The sequence below is a fragment of the Rhinatrema bivittatum genome, chromosome 4 (genome assembly GCF_901001135.1).
Source record: "Rhinatrema bivittatum chromosome 4, aRhiBiv1.1, whole genome shotgun sequence".
NCBI lineage: Eukaryota > Metazoa > Chordata > Amphibia > Gymnophiona > Rhinatrematidae > Rhinatrema > Rhinatrema bivittatum.
The window spans coordinates 229,139,977-229,162,739 of NC_042618.1; the positions used below are offsets into that span (position 1 = coordinate 229,139,977).

Sequence of the window (22,763 nt, forward strand, 5' to 3'; positions counted from 1 at the left end):
AGCCAGAGATGGTACTGAAAGACAACAAGGGTCATTGAGAGGAGAAAGATGAGGAAAAAGCAGAAATATTACTTTAGTTCAGTGTTCACTAAAGACCCTGGACAAGGACCATTGGTTGGCAAGAGTACGGATGGGAGTGAGATAGATACCACCCCATTTATAGAACAGTGTTTGGGTACTAGCAAAACTGAAATTAGATAAGGCCATGGGTTTTGATGAGATATATCTCAAGACTCTGAAAGATTTATTCATTATATCCCTGGAAGCAGGAGTGGTGCTGCAAGATTGGAGAAGGGCAGTGGTGCTTCCATTTCACATAAATGGGAGCAGAGAACAGGCTGGAAACTACAGACCAGTTAGTATTACTTCGGTGGTGGCAAAATTAATGGGAGTCGCTGAAGAAAACGATAGTCAACTATCTATAATCTATTGGGTTGCAGGATCCGAGGCAACATGGTTTTACCAGAGGAAGGTCATGTGAAATGAATCTGATTTTTTTTGGGTGGCTAGAGAATTTGGTAAAGGATGACCACTTGATGTGATTTCTCTGGATTTCAGCAAAGTTTTTGACACTGTGCCACATAGGAGACTCATGAATAAAATGAAGAACCTGGGGTTGAGTCCCAGGTTAGTGGAATGGATCACAAATTGATTGACAGAAGGATAGCAATTGTTGATAAATGGAACCTACTCTAGAGAAAGGTGGTAAGTGGTGTGCTTCAAGGATCAGTTCTGGGTCCAGTTCTATTCAATATCTTTATGAGCAGCATAGTGGAAAGTCTAGAAGGAAAAGTTGGTTTTTTTGTAGACAACAAGATCTACAACAGAGTGTGAACACACCTGAGATAGTAGAGAGATTGAAAAGTGATCTAAGAAAGCTCAAGGAATAGTTGAAAGCTTGGGATTCAAAGCCAAGAATGCAGAGCCATGCATCTGGAGTGCACAAATCCTAAGGAGTTCTATGTGATGTGGGGTGTTGATGTGCATGGACTGGGAAAGAAACCTTGGGATGATATTGTCTGATGGTCTGAAGGTGGTGAAGGAAAGTGACAAGTTGGTGGCTAAGACGAGAGGGATGCTGAGCTGAGTAAAGGCATGACCAGTAGGAAAAAGGTGGTGATGTTCCTATACAGGTCCTTGGTGAGACCTCACCTAGAGTACTGTGTTCAGCTCCGGAGACCGTATCTGAAAAAGGATAGAGGCAGGATGAAAGTAGTCCAGAGAAAAGTGATCAAAATGGTTTGCGGTCTGCACCGGAAGACTTATGAAATGAGATTGAAGGGCCTAAATATGTATACCCTAGAGGAGAGGAGTGACAAGGAAGCTTTGATACATACTTTTGAAATATCTGAAAGGTCTTGATGTACAAGAATTGCACCTTTTTCCATGGAAAGAAAGCTGTAGAACTAGAGGGCTTAATATGAAACTCCAAGAGGGTAGATTCAGGAACATCAGGAAATATTTCTTCACAGAGAAGGTGGTGGATGCATGGAATGCCCTCCCAGAAGAGGCAGCGAAGACTAGATTGGCAATAGAATTCATATCCTCTGTGGGATAAGCACAGAGGATCCCTATTGGCTAAAGGATGCAAATGAAGAAAAGGGGTAACCTATGTTAACATACAAGGAGCTGCAGTTACAAGCCTTAACAGAAGGCGTGGGGGGTTGCCTGCACAGAGTGGCAGGTACTCCCCCTAAAAAACTTGCTGGGCAAAGTGGATTGACAAGTTGGGTCTTTTTCTTCTGTCACCTATCCTGATACTATGTTTGGTGGCCTGTCCACCCCGTATTTTTAATAGGTGTCATGAGGTCTACACAGATCATGACAGAAGTATTTGTGTGTATTTCTCCCCACCTCTCTTTTTTTTGTTTTGCCTATTTTGCAAAGGAAAAAGAAGGCTTTTGAGATTGCTGTATGTCTGTGTTCCCATCTCCCCATAACTTTGTGTTTTGTGTCCTATCCACAGGACATTTCATAAGGGAGATTAGGATTCTGATGGGGTAGGTTGTTTTTTGTTGGGATCCTTGTATGTTTGCAGCTCAAGGATGTGCATATCTGTGCATCACAGAAATTCTAGCTGGAACATCTCGTTTTATCTTCATTTCAGAGCTGTGCTTTTTGGTCCTTAGTTTGAAATGGCTAGATTTTTTATGTATTTTTGTTTAGAAAAATTATTTTATATACATTTAAGTTTATTTTTATAAGCCATAGGAATGTCTTTGCCATGGAAAGGACAATTTTCAAAGCTATTTGACCCATGCAGATTGCCCTGTCTGATAATTGCCACGTCACTGTGGCTAAATATAGGTGCCAGCTTTCACAACTCACCCTGTTTTATCCAGGTTAAAAAGAAGAATTTCAGTGGGTGTTTTAAGGTTGGGAGGAATAAAACAGCCTGTATATGATTTTACCCTGATCAGCCATCTGTGCAAATAAGTTCAAAGTACATGGGCACTTTTAGCGTGTTTACGTAGGTAGTTTCCCTTTGAAAATTAGATGCAATGGGGTAGATTTTCAAACCCCAGCATGCATAAATCCTGGGGTTTATGTGCGTGGCCGGGCCTTACGAGCATAAACCCCGGGACACGTGTAAGTCCCGGGGCTTGAAAAAGGGGTGGTCGGGGGTGGGGCGGGGCTAGAGGTGCCCGGCACAACAGCCATTTGCTGCTGGGCCGGTGCACGCAACTTGCTCCGAGGCAGGAGCAAAAGGTAAAATAACAAAATGTCGGGTAGTTAGGATAGGGGGAGGGCAGGATAGGGGAAGGGAGGTTAGGCTAGGGGGTTGGGAAGTTCCCTCCCAATCCACTCCTTAATTGGAATGGACTGGGAGGGAACTGGGGAAGGCCCCGATGCGTCACCACGCGTAATTGCAAAAGTAGACCCCCCCCCCCCCTTGAGCGCACCGACCTGGCATTTTATAACATGCGCGCGCTGGCGCACATGCATGTCACAAAATCGTGCGTCCATGTGTGTGTGTGTGCCGAGTAGTGCGCGCACAGGTTTTGAAAATCTTCCCCAGTGTGCATACGGTAAAGTCATACATTGCTCGCACTGTTTGCTATTCAAAAAAAATGTACACTCTATCTGTTAAGTAAATAAGCCTTTGCCAAATCTGAAGTCTCATCGCTTTGGCAAATCCATGTTTGGTGTTGAAGAAAACAACCCTTAACGTTTCCAAAATGGCCAAAATGCAGTTTCACAACAGCTGAAAATAAATGAATTTTGGACTGAATTTCTTCATAGCTTCTCACTTAATCTCTTTTAGGGGCCTAATGTACTCAAGGGCACTGTTCCCTCTAAGCTGTGCGTGCGCACACAGCAAAACAGCATATATAAGGAATACAGATATTGTGAATTATACTGGCTCGTAGTGCATAAATTTGAACTGAGATTCTAAAAAAAATTGAACAAAAGAAAAACTTTGCACACCACAGCCTTTCAAAAATTAGAGTATTGCTCAAGGGTTTTCTCATTTTGTCCATGGGAAAAATGATTTTTCTATCTGACCCTACTTATTTAGATTTTTTGACTTCTGCTTCCAAAAATGCACTTTTTCATCTAAAGTTCTGCATATCACTTGCTTGGCCAACATCTAAAGTTTTAATGTTTCTGCCACACAAAAAAGGTTCTCTACATAAATAAGATGGCATTATAGGCTATTTGTCCTATCTCCATGTGATAACTGAAAATGCATTTTAAAAAGTACATAACAGGACAGCATGTTAAATTGCATGTTACCAGTATGTAAATTACTATGAATTTGCTTATCGATTTTTAAGGGTTTTGGGGGGGGTTTTTTTAATAAAAGAATTGAAAATAGTATTGGAGTTGTAGGTCAAGTAAAAAATATTTGTAGAAATACTGTTTCTTAGTGAATAATGAGGTAGATATTAAAAAGCCATTTAGACAGATAATTTAACATTATTCATCTAAAGGTCAAGTTTTATCATATTTAGCTCTTTATCCTACTACATTTTTGTCAGATAAGTCATTATCTGGCAAAAATCTAGCTGGATAAAGAGACATTTTAGGGGCTTAACTGGAAGGAGCTTTCTTACCTTGCTTCCTTAGCAGGATAAGTAGAGATAATCAAACTTATCCGGCTAACTTTAGACATCCTATTGAGCAGGTCTGAAGTTAGCCAATTATCTTATCCGGCTAACTTTAAACTTATCTGGGTATATTTAGCAGCATGGCTACACCACTGAATATCCTGGCCAAGTTAGCCAGCTGTGTCTGAATATGGACCTCAACATATCCTGCGTGGTAGAAAAGTCTCCCGTAAGGATCATGCACCATATTGTGCTAAATCATGAGCTATGCAGTGTCAGTAAGATTGATTGTAGTGCTTAGAAGGAAAAAAATACATCAGAGAATTTAAGAACCCAAACAGTCTTGGTCTACCTAGACATGCTGGATATGGATACATTGGCCTTTTCCGTGTTTTTGTGGGAGGGTTTTTTTCCCCTCTGCATTTTTTGATTGGTTCAAATTGAATGAACATTTTGGTCGTGTCTTTTGACACATTCATTCAAAGATTCACTGTTCTCTATGATGAATAGTGATTTGTAATGTTCCTATAAATCTCCTTATTCCCCTCTCCCTTATCCACATACATGCTTTTGTTACTCGTGGTCCTATTTTCCTTCATCATTCTCTCAGGAAAGGGCCTTGGTGCAATGATGCCCATGATGGGGAATGTAACATTGATTGCATAAATAGTTTTGAGTGAGGTGATCTTTACAGCCCGGTATGCAAGAGAGAACAGAAATGAATATAAATCTTGGACTTTTTGTAGAGCCATGTCAGGAAAGTAATCATATTTTTATTAAAAGTTTTGCTCCTGGCATGTATCTTCCTGCTTGTAATGCTCCAATGCTTCAGAAGCCTGTTTAAAAAAAAAAATCACCTTTGCCTGTGATTGAGTCCTTGCTGAACTAGACCCATCTGTGACTAATATAATAGACAAGACTCTGCTGACTTCCTCTGTGGAGCTGCTGTGTTTATCTTATCTGACAGCACTTACTTGGAAGTACTGGTGATTTTGGTTCTCTCAGTATCAATACTTATACTTGCATTGGGATTCAGTGTGGTTTTTATAGGGCCCAAGTGGAATCCCTGTGAAAGTGTAGCCTTGTAAAAGGGCTAGGCAATTAGATAAGGAAAAAGGATACATACCATCTATGCGACATCTCCCTCACGTGAAGCTGCTGAAATAGTTGTTATGACTATATAAAACACATCACTCCTTGGAATTGTGGACTTTTGTATTGGAAGTCTAAGGGAGAGATGTATTCTTTTCTTTTCCTTTCTGGAGAAAGCTTAGGTGCAATTCAGTGGGATAAGTTTGGTTTATTTTTTTTCTTGTTGTTTTGTTTTTTAAGAGATTTGAGAGACTTTCTAATTGTAATGTTTTTGAGAAAGAGAAGATAATTGATTTCTGGAACTTTATTTGAAAGGAGGTTTTTTTCCACCCTTCCATTCCTTTTTTTTTTTTTTTTTTTTTTTAAGTGAACAGAAGGCTTTCCATTGATTCCATTTAGAGAGAGAGAAATGGAGCCTTCCCAGCTAAACTGTTTGAGGAGAGGGTACCCAGCTTATGAGGAGAAAAGGGAGAGGCTTTTAGCCTCTGCCGCTGCTCTCTGAAGGGAAGACCTGCACGATCGGCGCCGAGCCCTGTCGGGGGAAGGTTTGTAAGATCTGTAATCCAGCTCCCTCCCGAGCGGCCTCAGCGCCGATAGCAGAGCCTCAGGGAAAGTTTAAAAACAAACAAAACGCTGAAAAAGAAAAAAACCGCGCCGAGACACGCCGAGTCCCGCCCACCTAGCCAGCTGCAGCCTATCACAATAGGCCCTACAGAACTTTAAATTCCTGATCCTCTTGGCGCCGCGCGACAAAGGGGCCTGCCCCTTTGTGCGCCCCTTCGTGCAGCCCTGCAGAGCAGCCCCTTACAGTTCAAACTGACCCGGAATTTATTGAAACAAGCCTAAATGCACCTGTATCTCATTTCGCAGCGCAGTTCAGAAATTCATCCCAACACATTCTTATTCCTGGTCTTTCACCTATGCCTTTACCATTCATTCAGCATGTAAATTAGCAGGCAACCACCACCTATCTCTCAAACAGCAACAGACATCATTGTCCAAGCACTCTGCAGTTACCAGCATTCCAGCCTTTCAATGTCCAACCCACTCTCAACCAACACCCAACACACAACATTCATCTCAGAACCTCAAAACATCTCTTCAAGAATCCCTCCCTCACCTCATGCATACATACAAGCTGCATCCAACTCACATCATACACTCCAAGCTGCATCCAACACGCATCATCTGGTTCAACACAGCAACTAAAACTTCATCCAGCACTCCTCAGCCTGACCTTCAATCAACCTCAATCAGCATCCAACACTACTCATCCAGACCTCAGTCATCATCAACCAGCATCCAGCACTACTCATCCAGACCTCAGTCATCATCAACCAGCATCCAGCACTACTCATCCAGACCTCAGTCATCATCAACCAGCATCCAGCACTACTCATCCAGACCTCAGTCATCAACCAGCACTCAGCACTACTCATCCAGACCTCAGTCATCATCAACCAGCACCCAGCACTCCTCATCCAGACCGTCAATCAACCTCAATCAGCATCCAACACTCCTCAGCCGGACTTCAGTCATCCTCATTCAACTTCCAGCATTCAACACAGAGTTCGCTAAACATCTAGCACAAGCACTCATAAGATGGAGAAACCATTTAACCCTCATCTCCACAATAGTCACAACAATCACAAACACCTTATAAACATCCCACTTATGAAAAATAACAAAAACTTACTTTGCCTCACCTTTCTTCTCATTAATGCTCAATCATTAACCAAAAAATGCATGTTAATATCAGACATATTACAAGAAAAAAACCCTGACTTCATCGCCATTACAGAATCCTGGTTCAAAAACACCGATCAAGTCATTCTGAACCAACTTGACAACAATGCCTATGACACTTTCTCAATCCCTCGTAATTACCGAAGAGGAGGCGGTCTTCTCCTACTTATCAAAAAACATTTTTCATTGAAAATGATCCCACATAATCTCCCAAAACAATTCGAAGTTGCACTCTTCGACTCACCAAATTTACAAATCTGCCTTGTCTACTGCCCACCTAAGCTTCTTGATAGCAACATCTCTCCACTGCTCGAGTTCCTTTCTAGATATATTAATTTGAAAAAACCTACAATCATTCTTGGTGACTTCAACCTTCATATTGATGTCAACCCAAGATCCCTAAATTGCCAAACCCTTATTGACATGCTTTTAAGCTTAAACTGCTCCCTTCAAGTGCATAACCCCACTCACAAAGCAGGTCATACTTTAGACCTAATTTTTACTAATAACTACTTCTCTAATACCACCATTTCCCATAGCCCAGTTCCATGGTCTGACCACCATCTTCTACTATGCAAGACCCAAATAAATTCCAACAATCCAACCTACTCAAAGGATACACAAAATTTCTTCAAATACCGACCTCCTTTTCAATCTGATCTTCTCCTGCAAGAACTGGGTTATCAGCTTTCTAATCTCGACCTCTCTAACATAAATAACGCCATCCAATCCTGGTTTCAAATTACTGAAGAAACCGCTAACAACATTAACCCAGAGAAAATCAAATGTCTAAGGAACAAAAGAGAACAACAAAACCCCTGGTTTAACACCACTCTTAAAAATATGAAAACGGCTCTCAGGAAAATCGAAAAAGAGTGGCAAAAAAACAAACAGCCATTATTACAGCAGAAATACCGCACGCATCTAGCCGCCTACAAAAAACCCATCCTGAACACGAAACGTGATTACTACAGTAAAAAAATAAATAACTCAGCCAACAAATCTAAATCATTGTTCAACATAGTAAACAACCTCATCGCCGAAAACAACAATCACAATACCACCACAACAAAAAATTTAAGCCAAGACTTAGCTATCTTCTTTAAGAACAAAATTTCAAAAATTACTGACGCCTTCAACACCCCATCAATCATAGAAAAGCATCCTTTATTAAACATAAGTCCTTGGCTTGAATTCAATCCCATCTCCAACTTGGAAACTGAGAAAATGCTGAAAAAAATAAACCCTGCACATCATGACTTGGACACCATCCCAACCCGAGCTCTAAAGGAAATCGCTCATCCCATAGCCCCAACAATAGCAGCAATCATCAACAAATCTCTTATTGAGGGTGAGCTTCCTACCAAACTAAAAATCGCTACTATCACGCCACTACTTAAGAAAAAAAACCTCAACCCAGAAGATTTAAACAACTACCGCCCAATATCAAACCTTCCCCTCTTTGCCAAATTGACAGAAAAGGCGGTTCTGAAACAACTAAACGAACACCTTGATGACCATAATATTCTATTTCCCACACAACACGGCTTTAGAAAAAACCTCAGTACAGAAACCCTCCTACTCAATCTTTCTGACACCTTATTAAGAGGCCTCGATAACAAACTAGATCACCTTCTAATCCTCCTCGATTTGTCAGCAGCCTTTGACACAGTGGACCACAAAAGGCTTATTTTTAGTCTGGAATCCATCGGTCTCGCTGGAAAAACCCTTAACTGGTTTTCCTCTTTCCTTAAAAACAGATTTTTCAAAGTTTCCTACAACAGCTTTTCATCTGAGGCCATCCCTCTGGATACTGGAGTTCCTCAAGGGTCAGCTTTATCACCCATTCTCTTTAATATCTACCTTCTTCCTTTATGCCATCTTTTAACTAGCCTTAACATCATTTTCTACATGTATGCTGATGACATACAACTTCTCATTCCCATTACTTCGTCTTTAGAAGATTCAATGTCAAAAGCAGCCTCACACCTTGAAGCAATACGAAAACTACTAAACAACCTAAAATTATGCTTAAATATGAGCAAAACAGAATGTATACTAATTACAAGGAAAAACTCTGGTATAACATACACTCCTCCCTTCCAATTTGACAACATTCAAATTCAACTCAAAGACAACGTTAAAGATTTGGGTTTCTGGCTAGATAATGAGCTAAATCTTAAAAAACACATCGCAGCAAAAACAAAAGAAGGCTTCTTCAAAATTCAAACACTCAAACACCTTAAACCGCTGCTTCACCCCCGGGATTTCAGAACCGTTCTTCAAACCCTCATCTTCTCCAGTATTGACTACTGGCAACTCCCTTCTAATTGGCCTTCCCAATGCAACCTTAAGACCACTGCAGTTACTCCAAAATGCAGCTGCCAGAGTCCTAACTGGTAAAAGAAAATCCGACCATATATCCCCAGTACTCCACAACTTACAGTGGCTTCCTGTTAAAAAAAAGAATAGAGTACAAAGTCATCACAATTCTACATAAGACAATTCACAAAGCAGACTTCACTGCCCTGGACAATATTATACATCTGCATAAATCATCACGTACAACAAGATCTACATATAAAATTCAGCTGGATGTCCCTTCATTACCACAAGCCAAACTTTCCTCCACCAGAAATAGAGCCATCTCTATAGTCGGCCCAAAATTATGGAACTCTTTACCTCTACACCTCAATTCACAAGAAAATCTTAAATCCTTCAAAAAGGAACTTAAAGAATGGCTACTCTCACAGTCTTACAATGACTGTTCACCCAATGATAACAGAGCATAAAACCTTTTTCATATCCACCTCTCGCCCCTTTTTATTCCAACAATCCTTCTGACTCTCGCCCGACTTGCAGAAACCTTCTCTCTCATTAACGGCTTCAACTGTCAACTTCAAGCACTGCATACATTCTTATCTAATGTTCAATGTACTTGTTAACTTTTTACTAAGTTAATACTCTGTTTCAATCTGTTTTAATGTTATGAATTCAAATGTAACTGGTTCGTTGTAATGTAAACCGGAGTGAAGGCATTGTCAGCTGTACCTCGGTATATAAACAAATGCTAAATAAGAAGAGAAGTAGTAGTCCCCTCCTCAAGGGGTTTATCCACAGCACCTACCTATCCAGTACAAAAAAGGAGAGTAAAGGAAGAACTTGTTCAATACGATCAGAGGCAGAAAAGAGAGGAGTAGAAGCAGAAAAAAGGATAAGAGCATAGCATCAATAATATTCAATGGCATGCACGGGAACTCTCAATTGGAGGGAGTCTCTAGCTATATGATTCAGGGAGTCCATGTTTTTCAAAAGTGAGAGAGTTCCTATTTCTGATACTGGAATTTCAGCTAACACAATTGATGTTTGAAGTCTTTGTTTTGGGGACTATGGATTATTGGATTTACATTGTAGAAAACGTATTATGTCAGGTTATTAATATTGAACATGTGCCTTGGTGAAGGTTATGTGGGAACACTATTACAGTATCCGGTTTCCTTATTGGCATATATGAAAGGACAGTATAACCAATGCCTAGGGCGGGAATAGGCAACGCTGGTCCTGAAATACCATAAACAGGTCTGGTATTCAAGATATCCATAACGAATATATATGAGATATATTTGTATGCACTGCCTCCATTGTATGCAAATATGTGTCATGCATATTCAGTGTGGTTAACCTGAAAACCAGTCCTGAGTTGCCTACTCCTGGCTTAGAGCCTTGGAAGTTGAGCCTTCAACCCCTATCCCATCCCACTTTCAAAGGACTCTCCAGCCTGGGAAAAGTGTGTGTCAACAGAGACTCTGCCACTATTGAGTGTGTCCTGTGAATCACTGAGGATTACACAGATCGGAATTACATTTTATTTAAATGTATTGAGCAGGAAAATCCAGATTAAGACAGTTTTGTCCTAGGGAGAGGAGAACATATAGAATTTACTAAGAGTAAACCATTAGAACATTTTATGTCATATCAGTGCTATCAATTGCTAATCAAAACAGTAATGAATATATGCTGTATAATTACTAGATATTCATCCAGATCAGATTTTAAGCTACTAAGAATAAAACATCTCTGTAGGTGTGGAATAAATTCATTTCAGGATGCTGAGCCAGTTTTTACCCAATTCAAGTTTTTCTTTGTCAGTTAACCTCAGAGTAAATGCTCTTTTTGGAAAGAAGTAGGTGGGATTAGCAAGTCCACACTAATTTTTATGTGCCACTTTAAGCCACTTTCCTTCAGTATGAGCACCATCCATTTAACTTGTACTGCAAACAGTGGTATGTGCGTCCAAGTTCGAATTTGCAGTTTCTACTGTACAGTAATCATACTGTTTCAAGATTTGAGGTAGGAGCCAGGTGATAGGCATTTACTTCATAGTCATTTGCTGTTCTGAGAGTAATAATTGCTTGCCTGTTTGTTTTGAAGGTGTGTCTAAGCAAGCATTAGGTCTGTATTGTCCTTCAATTTTACGCCCTTTTTTTTTTTTTTTTCCTCCTCAAGCTAGATCAAAGTTCAAGGCCTGGTCAATTCAGACCACCAGATATTTAAAAGCTGTAACTGATGCAAGCTAGGACCTATTTTAACTCTGATACCAACCTCTGAAAATTCATCCAGTATATTATCTTGTATATTGTACTTATTTTTTTTTTTTTTATATACCGGATTTTTATATAACTTATATACCGGATTTTTATATAACTTGTTTTGTGAAATGTGAATGGGAAAACAATGGTATACCAAGAGCTCAATGATTTTGGAATGGGCATTGTTAAACAATAATGATGAATTAGGAAAACATTTCCTGCATTTTTTTTATGCCTTGGAAGGAATTAGGATTCCAAAGTGAAGAGTAAAGCATTAACAAAATGTAAATACATTATGTAGATATGGTGAAAATAGGATTCTCCAAGGACAAGAAGGATGGTAGTCCTCACACATGGGTGACATCATTGGATGGATTCTAGCCCGAAAAACGTTTGTCAAAGTTTCTAGAAACTTTGACAGGCACACTGAGCATCCACACGGGGTCCCTCTTCAGTCTCTTCTTTTCGGCGGAGCTATCGCCTCACTGTTTCGGAGCTTGCGCTTCTTTTTAGCTAGTTGAAGTGCTTTTTCCTTCCACGCGCATTGAAGGGGTCCCTGGCCCTCCTCGGGCAGCGATCAGTAAGTGCTTCATGCTTTCGCGGTCGATTCTCAACAGCTTCCCCTCTCGGTGTCTGCTGACTATTGACCGTGCACTGTGCTCTTTTTTTTCCATGGCATCAACTGGCTTCTGCTGGTGTCCCCAGACCATGTCCAGTACAGACCCCCACAAGGTCTGTGTCCTCTGCCTGGGGGCTTTTCATAATGTCCGTGTCTGTGATCTCTGTGCCCAGATGACCCCCAAGGGTCGTCTGGCCCATCCTGACAAATTGGAAAAACCTTTCAGGTCCAAGCAGTCAGAGCTGTCCTTAGCATTGGGGTCTTCCATCCTGCTTGAAAAGGAGCCCCAGGCCCCAACCCCGTCGGGTTCTCCTCCTCCTGTCTTGCCTGGTCCTGAGCTAGGCACAGTGGATCATCTGCTATCCCTGTCATCCCGTTCCCGGTTGGGTTCTTCGATGTCACCATCAGTATCAGGCAAGGACCGCTGTGCTCATCGAGAAAGGTCTAAGAAGCATCGTGATAGATCATCCTCTTCATCGAAGCCAGACCGTGAGAAGGCATTGACCTTTCTGCCTCACACAAAGCGGTTGAGGGTGGAGGATGCCATCCCCTCTGACCTCACCGATGCCTCCAGGTGGCCTCCACTGGCATCGGTGGAGGGCTCAGTCCCCCTCGATCTAGGGGATGTACCGATTCCACCAGCTTCTCCTCAGGCCATTTTAACCTCGCCAGCCTTGGAGGAGGAGTTAGGCACGTGCATTTGGCAGTCGCTGGGCCCGACAGGGCCTTGAGCCTCCGATCTCCCGGGTACCACCTCCACCGCAAAAACCTGATCCACTGGTACTTGCACCTATGCTAAAGGAGCTCGACATGCTTGGTATGCTCCCGACGCAGCCGGCTCCAGTGCCCCAAGCCCCTTCACGGCCACTGGGCACACCACTGCCACCAGTCACGAGATCTGCAAAATGGCGACCTGGAGTTCCCTCCATGCTTTCCCCTCGCATTATTGCCTGGACAAGGGTGGCCATCAAGACAGTCATTTTGAACGGTCCATCCTCAGTAATCTCTTCCAGCCATGAAAATACAACTCTCCCTCCGGGGACCCTATCCTTGGATGCAGGCCTGCTCCTGTGGTTCTGGCAGCTCCAGTTGTTGTGCACGTTGGCACCTGTTTTCTGCTGCACATGTTTGGAGATGCCTGGAGCTATTTAATCACCCATGTGTGAGGACTACCATCCTGCTTGTCCTTGGAGAAAGCAGAGTTGCTTACCTGTAACAGGTGTTCTCAAAGGACAGCAGGATGTTAGTTCTCACGAAACCTGCCCACCACCCTGCAGAGTTGTTTTTTTCTCACGTTTTATTTTTTCGTGAACTCTGTTATAAGACTGAAGCGGGACCCCACGTGGATGCGTGGTTAGCAGCATGCTGGGCATGCTCAGTGTGCCTGACAAACGTTTTCCGTGCCTGGCTCCATCTGATGATGACACCCATGTGTGAGGCCTAACATCCTGCTGTCCTTGGAGAACACCTGTTAACAGTAAGCAACTCTGCTATATATGCAAAAAGGTTTCTAGTCAACAAATCTCTACTAATATAGACTATACCTCTGTTAATCTGACTCCTGCTGAAGATGCAGCACAGAAACAATTGTTGTTGCAGTGAAGAGTAATCTCCTCTGGCTGTGGATTTCAGTGCCTTCTAATTCTTATATTGGTGCAGTCTGCAATACAGTTAACATTATGACTCTCTTCCTTTACTTTTTTTTTCTTTTGCTTGCTTGGTGCTATGGTGACTTCCTTTCCATTCATGATTACCTTCTCTCAAGCTGTCTGCTCTGCAGTCCTCCAAACTCTACCTCATAAAATGTATTTTGGCCTTTCATCTATTTTTTAACTGATGATTTTTTAACTGATGCTTCTTTTGGTTCATTGAGTAATCTTGCATATCATAATCTGATCTTTTGTTTTGAGTAAATCAATGCATGGTTTCATTTCAACTTCCCCAAACTGAATGTTTCTGGAATGGAGGTGTAGTCTAGTGATTAGAACAGCAGGCCGAGATCCAGGGAAGCCAGTCTACAAATCTCGCAGATGCTTCTTGTGACAAAACCCTGTGATTCTTTTGAGACCCAAAGTCCCATTCCCTGCCAACCCTGATGCAACCAAAGTCAAAAATTAAAATTTAAGCGCACAGAAGTTGCAGCACAGGCCCCATTCCAATCCTCCAAACCCCTCCTATTTTTCAAAAAATGCCCTCCATTTTCCAGGACACCCACCCCCCTTCCCCTGGGCCTTACCAAAGGTGGCCTGGTAGTCTAGTTGGGGCTCGGAGCACCCACTAGGCTCCAGACCTGGGGTGGCCGTTTGATGGGGCAAAGGCGGGCTCGTTAAAATTTTAGAAAAGGGCTGTGCAGTCAACATGGATTTACCCAAGGGAAGTCTTGCCTAACAAATCTGCTTCATTTTTTTGAAGGGGTTAAAAAACATGTGGATAAAGGTGAACCGGTAGATGTAGTGTATTTGGATTTTCAGAAGGCATTTGACAAAGTCCCTCATGAGAGGCTTCTACAAAAATTAAAACGTCATGGGATAGGAGGCGATGTCCTTTCATGGATTGCAAACTGGTTAAAAGGCAGGAAACAGAGAGTAGGATTAAATGGTCAATTTTCTCAGTGGAAAAGTTTAAACAGTGGAGTGCCTCAGGGATCTGTACTTGGACCAGTGCTTTTCAATATATATATAAATGATCTGGAAAGGAATACGACGAGTGAGGTTATCAAATTTGCGGATGACACAAAATTATTCAGAGTAGTTAAATCACATGCAGACTGTGATACATTACAGGAGGACCTTGCAAGACTGGAAGACTGGGCATCCAAATGGCAGATGAAATTTAATGTGGACAAGTGCAAGGTGTTGCTTATAGGGAAAAATAACCCTTGCTGTAGTTACACAATGTTAGGTTCCATATTAGGAGCTACCACCCAGGAAAAAGATCTGGGCATCATAGTGGATAATACTTTAAAATCGTTGGCTCAGTGTGCTACAGCAGTCAAAAAAGCAAACAGAATGTTAGGAATTATTAGGAAGGGGATGGTTAATAGAACGGAAAATGTCATAATGCCTCTATATTGCTCCATGGTGAGACCACACCTTGAATACTGTGTACAATTCTGTTCGCCACATCTCAAAAAAGATATAGCTGCGATGGAGAAGGTACAGAGAAGGGCAACCAAAATGATAAAGGGGATGGAACAGCTCCCCTATGAGGAAAGGCTGAAGAGGTTAGGGCTGTTCAGCTTGGAGAAGAGACGGCTGAGGGGGGATATGATAGAGGTCTTTAAGCTCATGAGAGGTCTAGAACGGGTAGATGTCTCGGTTATTTACACTTTCGAATAACAGGAGGACTAGGGGGCATTCCATGAAGTTAGCAAGTAGCACATTTATTTATTTATTTATTTTTATTTATTTATTTTATTTAGAGCTTTTTTATACCGGCATTCATGATACAATCATATCATGCCGGTTTACAGATAACAAGGGGTGCAGTAACTTAGTACATATAACAAGTGCATAAGAAACAATAAAGTTACAATATAACAGGGTTGCTAGAACTGGGGGAGAAAGGAGACAGTAGTTAAATAAATTATACTGAAGTAAAATATTTACAATGAGCAGTAATTACATTATGCAGCAATGGTCTGTTAATTTAAATGTTAGACATTTAAGACTAATCGGAGAAACTTTTTTCACTCAGCGCACAATAACGCTCTAGAATTTGTTGCCAGAGGATGTGGTTAGTGCAGTTAGGGTAGTTGTGTTCAAAAAAGGTTTGGATACGTTCTTGGAGGAGAAGTCCATTAACGGCTATTAATCAAGTTTACTTAGGTAATAGCCACCACTATTAATTGTATCAGTAGCATGGGATCTTCTTGGTGTTTGGGTACTTGCCAGGTTCTTATGGCCTGGATTGGCCACTGTTTGAAACAGGATGCTGGGCTTGATGGACCCTTGGTCTGACCCAGCATGGCAATTTCTTATGTTCTTAAATGCCTAACACCCTTTAGTAAATGACACCGCCCCACCCCCTCCACTTTCAATTTAGATTGTAAACACACTGGTGACAGGAAAATACCTACTGCAGCTGAATGTAACTCACCTAGCTCTACCAGTGAAAAAGAATAAACCAAGTTTAAAATAAATTTAAAATAATAAATAAAAGTGAAGCATTCTTTCTTGTCAAAGTAGTCTTTTTGCCTCCCTCATCTCTACATCTTGACTCACTTCTTGACCCTGATCTAATGCTAGCCCTTCTGTCCTTTTTTTCTTGGTGTTATCCTTGATGCCCAATTTTATTTCAAGTTTAACTTTTCTTTTTTTATAAATTGGTCTTTTATCATCTACACAATACTGCCGTCTGTTACTTTTTTATTTTTATTTTTTGGCTCACCTTCCTCCCTTCCTGACTTTCCAGCCTGCTTGGAACTTACCCCAAGCCTGCTTACAACCACCAAATCTGAAGCACTTAATGCCTCTTTGTTTGTGGCTATCAGGGTCTTTCACCAGCGAAACTTTACACTCCTTCCTTCATAAATCCAGCCATCACTGCAGCCACCCTCTGTAGGGATCCACACATTCCTGTCTTTAGAATCCTCTATATGAGCATCATGAATTCTGCATTGCTGTGTGATAACAGGCTTTCTTTTCTACAAGGACTGAGAACTCTGCATCTTCAGTAGCTCCAGCTCCTGGTGCAGCAAACAGTCTGGGACCTGAAGCCAGATCTCTGCATAGCAGTGCACAGTGGTACCACCGTGCCATTAAGCTAGCACATGTCTGTTACTTTCTTGACTTTGCTTCAAGCATTCTCTTTCTGTATGTAGTTTTTTTCGCAGGGAATTTTACTCTGGCCCTAGGGTTAAAACTATTTTTGCAAATATGAAATTTGTCTCAAATTGATAATTTTCTCCAATTCTAATACCTGACTCATCTAGATACCAGGTGGTGAAAAAATATTCAGAGGGATAGCTGTGTTAGTCTAGTATAGCAAAAAATGACAGGAGTTGGGTGCCACCTTATAGAATAACCAATTTATTGAAGTATGAGCGTCGAGGCAGTGTCAGATACATCTGACGAAGTGGACACTGTCCTCGAAGCTCATGCTTCAATAAATTGGTTAGTCTATAAGTTGGCACCCGACTCCTGTCATTTTTATTTTATCTAGATACCAAAATATCCATTACCATCTGCTACTTTGTAAAGTTAGTCTCAGCTGAGATTTTAAAAATAGAACTTAATGTTTTCCAGCAGTAACTCATCTGGTCAAGATGCATTCTGTTGTTAGTAACTGCAGAAGCAGGACTAAATATTCATTTTGATAAAAACATTTTGAGCTTTTTACAATATACAGAGTTTTCATGCAATGTCATAATAATCTGAAGACTGTGTCTGAGAGCTGTTTTGTCCTTAATGTTTATCTGCTGAAACACATCCATGTTTAATTCTGTGCTCACTTTTATCTAAACAAGCAGCTGCTTTATGAGGCTGATAATGGTCTCACAATTGTGCTCTTTGGGATTCAAATAACACTATATATTTGTGGCCTCATTTTCAGGTTCCAGACTCCATAAATAGAATGCTATCATTTATTGTAGATTCTGTATGTCTTTCTGGTGCTGTCCTTTACATTCTTCTGCCATGTGTAATTAAATAAAATTTGTTTACCTTTCTTCTCTTGCTGTTTTTTGTTATTCTTTCTCTTATTCTCAGCTTCTGCTCTGGAGTTTAGAATGTTTTTACTTTATCATTTACATAGTTAACTAAAGAAAATAAATTGTAGATCATACTTTTGTCAGAAAAAGAGTTTCCTCCTAGGACAAGCAGGATGGTAGTCCTCACAGATGGGTGACATCAGATGGAGCCCGGCACGGAAAACTTTTGTTAAAGTTTCTAGAACTTTGACGGGCACACTGAGCATGCCCAGCATGCCACTATCTGTGCGTCAATCTCTTTTTTTTTTCCCCCCCGCGTAGTTTCCTCGCAGTTCTGAAGCTCTAATCTTTTTTTCCTCTAAAAGTGTTCTCTGTCGTTTTTTCGACTTCATTTTTCCTGCGCTAGGTCCCTCTTCTCTGGTCGGTGCCATCCAGTAGCATGGTAGGTACCATTTTTCCCCTTTGTTGCGATCGATTCCCGGCATGTTGCTCCTCTGTGGCTGTCGGCCATTGACCACCCGCTGGCTGTTTTTTATGGCTTCCGATTTTCGACGATACCCCCAGTGCCTGTGGACCATGTCTATCACTGATCCACACGAGGTCTTTATCCTCTGCCTGGGGGCGTCGCAGGATGTCTGCGGGTGCCATCTGTGTGATCAGATGATCCCCCCCCCCCAAGGACCGTCGTGCCCAGCTGGATAAGATGGAAAAGCTTTTTGGCGCCAAACTGTCTGATCCATCTGCTCTAGCATCGGGGGCGTCAACTCCTAGAGGCAGAGGGGAACCATTTGATATGCCATCCCTTTCCATTCCCCCAGCGAGCCCGTCCCAAGAGAGAGGAGCCGGATATAGGCCGTCTCCGATGTCATCACATTCCAAGACATTGGGATTTTCAGCTTCCTCAACACCAGGGAAAGATCGGGCCAAGCACCGCCGCACAAATAATCACCGGTTGCTGTCTACGCATGGCCCCGGAGTTGATGTTGCATCAGCGGCCACTGTGCCATCACCAAAGTGACCTCTTGGGGAAGAGGCATCTTCCTCTATTAGACCCGGGAGTCCCAGGCATTCCCCACCAATAGCGGTGCCGAGCACCGAGCCTCCTTGGGGCTCCGAGGAAGCTTTGGTGACGCCGCCTCCTCATTCTGTCCTCACTTCGCCGGACTTTCAGGAGGAGTTTGACCGCAGGGTTCAGATGGCGGTGCACCAAGCTCTGCAGGGTATCAAACTGCCACCAGCATCAATCCCCATGCTGGTACCGGAGCCTGTGCAGTCTCTTTTGGCACCCTTGCTAGAGCATCTAGACGTCCTTCTAGGCGTCCTTCTGACGCAGCTAGTGCCAGGAGGACCATCAGTTCCTCAGCAGCCTCCAATGCCCCCCTCTGGAGCAATACCCATTATTGAATCCGAGCAGGAGGAAGACTTATCGTGACTGTTGGCGCCTACAGGACCACTGGGTCTGTGGCCAGAGTTTCCCGGTCCCATTCCTGGGCCGTCGGGGACTTTGGTGCCTTTAATACCCTCTGCGCCGTCAGTGCCCTCGGGGCCATTGATGCCTTCAGTGCCCAAACCGAGAGACTTGGGCAGGGACCATCCTCGCCAGGCCCCAGGGGACCTTAGCAAGGAAGAGGCCCTGTACGACCCCTGTGGTATGATATCTCGGAGTCTTCTTCAGAGGACTCCGAAGATATTCTTTCAGAGTCTTCTCTTCTGGATGAGAGGCGTAGGTGTCCCCCAGAGGATCTTTCCTTTGTGGACTTTGTCCGGGCCATGGCAGAAACCATTCCATTCCAGCTCTTCATGGAAGAGAACGCCCGTCACAAAATCCTGGAGGTTCTCCAGTTTGTAGATGCTTCAAAGGAAATAGTAGCTGTCCCAGTCCATGATATTTTTAAGGAACTTCTCCTCAGGATCTGGGAACACGCTGTGTCCATCTCTCTAGTTAATCGGAAGGTGGATGTCATCTACCTGGTCCAACAGGTGTTGGTTTTGAGAGGCGCCATCTCCCACATCAATCAGTTGTGATGGAGTCCACCCTTAAAAAGGCCAAGTGCTCTCGTACCCATTCCTCTGCTTCTCCAGGTAGAGCGCACAGGGCATTGGATGCCCTGGGTAGCAAGGTGTTTCAGGGCACTATGCTCATTGCCCATATCACTTTCTACCAGCTGTATTTGATCCAGTATAACTGGAACCTGTGGAAACAGGTCCTGATGCTGACAGACCGCCTGCCTCAACAGCAACACGATGCGTTCTCAGAGGTAGTACAGCTGGGTCTGGAGGCAGAAAAACATGAGGCGTGATCCGCCTACGAAGTTTTTGAGACAGCAGCGAGGGTGGCTGCAGCGGGTATCGGCACCCACAGGATGGCCTGGCTCCATGCCTCGGACCTTCGGCCAGAGGTCCAAGAAAAGCCGGCAGATCTACCCTGTACAGGTGAGAATCTCTTCGGGGATAAGGTGAGGGGCACGGTGGCTCAATTGAAGGACCACCATGAGACCCTGTAACGTGTGTCTGTTGCTGCTTCTGACCCACCATCCTCGGTCAGGAAATCCTTGAGACAAAGCTCGAGGAAATCATTCTATCACCAGAGGAAATACTATCCTCCTGCCTCGCGGGCCCGCACGCCTCGCACTGGGTCCAGAGGTCGCTCCCATCAGCAGCAGGCCCCCAGGTCTCAGCCAGTCCCCCAGCAGAGCCCCGCCACAGGGTTTTGACTGGGAGCAAGAGAGCATGAGCCAAATTGCCGTATCCTCGGAATCCTGCCGCCCCCTCCCCCCCCCCCCCTCCCCCCCCGGTCAGAGGCAGGCTGCATCACTTTGTGCACCTCTGGCCCCATGTTACGTTGGACCAGTGGGTTCTCACCATCGCTCACCGAGGATAAATTTCAGGGACATCCCGGTAGACTCTCCCCACATCCATCGTAGGCTTCATCTGCTCCGCAGGAAATACTGCTAGCAGATCTCTCCGCCCTTCAAACGGCTGGAATAGTGGAACTGTCCCCCTCCACCAGTGGGGCAGGGGGTTCTACTCTCGGTATTTCCTCATACCAAAGAGAACTGGGGGCCTATGCTCTATTCTCAACCTGAGAGCCTTGAACAAATTCCTTCAAAGAGAAAGGTTCAAGATGGTCTCTCTGGGCACCCTGGTCCCACTTCTAAGAAAAGGAGACTGGCTTTGCTCCCTCGACCTGAAAGATGCCTACGCCCACATTGCGATCTTCCCGGGTCACAGGAAGTATCCACTTTGTGGTGGGAAAGGATCACTTCCAGTATCAAGTGTTGCCATTCGGCCTTGCGTCAGCCCCCTGGGTCTTCATCCAGTGCCTGGTGGTGATAGGGGCTCACCTCCAACATCAGGGAGTGCACGTTATTCCCTACTTGGACACCTGGCTGGTCAAAAGCGCCACTCAGCAGGAGGCCCTGCGCGCCTTACATCTGACCATCCAGGTGTTGCAGTCTCTGGGGTTTGTCATAAACTACCACAAGTCCCACATCAGCCCGTCGCCACACCTGGGCTTCATCGGGGCCAGACTGGACACGGTTCAGGCTAAGGCTTTTCTGCCCAACAATTGAGCCCTTACTCTCTCGTCACTGGTGAGCTTGGTCCGCAGCTGTCATCGTTTTTCTGCTTGTCTGATGCTTTGTCTTTTGGGTCACATGGCTGCATCTGTCCATGTCACCCCCTTAGCCCATCTGTGCATGCGTAGGGCACAATGGACTGGTCACAGTGGCAGCAGGCATCCCAAGACTTCGGGGTGTGTCCAAGTCACACCGCCTCTCCGACTCTCTCTGTCCTGGTGGGAGGATCTGTCCAACCTGGAGCAGGGGGTTCCTTTTCAGGGGCCCCAGCTCAGGTGGTGCTTACCACGGATGCCTCCCCCCCTGGGTTGGGGATGCATGTGGATGACCTCCATACACAAGGGCAATGGATGGCTCAGGATGCTCTATGTCAGATCAATTTCCTGGAGCTTCGACCAATTCACTGCGCCCTTTGGGCATTTGGAGACCATTTGTCCTACAAGGCAGTCCTGAATCGGATAGACAATCTGGTCGCAATGTGGTACATCAATAAACAGGGAGGCACTGGGTTGTTCCTCCTCTGTCAAGAAGCAGATTTGGTCCTGGGCTCTGTCGCAATTCATGCTCCTCAGAGCGATGTACATGGCCGGGATGGAGATTCTAATAGCAGACCATATGAGTCTAGCGTTCTGCCCACATGAGTGGTCGCTGGATCCAGCAGTGGCAGCCCAGATCTTCTGCCTGTGGGGAACTCTAGAGGTGGATCTTTGCCTCCCCCTACAACTGCAAAGTGAGCGAATTCTGCTCCCTTTTCAGGACAGACTGTCTTCCAGCCTCTGATACCTTTGCCTGACATTGGGGCACAGGACTCCTGTCTATGTATCCTCCTCTTCCGCTGGTCATGAAGACTCGCCTGAAGCTCCAGCAGGACAAGGGGACCATGATCCTCATGACCCCTTGTTGGCCAGACAGGTCTGGTTCCCACTCCTTCAGGACCTGTCAGTCAGAGAACCCATCCATCTGGGGACCTCCCCCAATCTGATCACACAGGATCGGGGCAGACTGCGCCATCCAAACCTCCAATATTTAGCATTGACGGCCTGGATGTTGAGCGCTTACTCCTGCAGCCCCTGGACCTCTCTGACGACGTGTCTCAGGTGTTGGTAGCTTCCAGGAAGCCTTCCACCAGGAGGTCTTATCGTCTGAAGTGGAGGAGGTTCTCCGTCTGGTACGAGGGTCATAGCTTGAATCCTTTCACCTGCCCCACTCCGAAGCTGCTTGACTATCTCTGGCACCTCTCGGAGGCTGGGTTAAAGACCAACTCAGAGTGCACCTGAGTGCCATAAGTGCTTACCATTGGGGAGTCTGTGATATGCCCATCTCTGTGCAACCCATTGTGGGCCGATTTCTGTGGGGCTTGCTTCAGCTGAAGCCTCCCCTCCAGCCTCCTGTTGTCATGTGACCTCAGTGTAGTATTGGTGCGACTTATGCTTGACC

At 44.1% G+C, this 22,763-nt stretch overlaps 1 protein-coding gene across 20 annotated transcripts in view; it reads left to right on the top strand.

The window, feature by feature from the left end:
- The window catches only part of MICAL3 (microtubule associated monooxygenase, calponin and LIM domain containing 3), a 756,715-nt gene that overhangs the window by 520,894 nt on the left and 213,058 nt on the right, over nt 1–22,763 (top strand). The gene's annotated exons all lie outside the window — the stretch shown is intronic.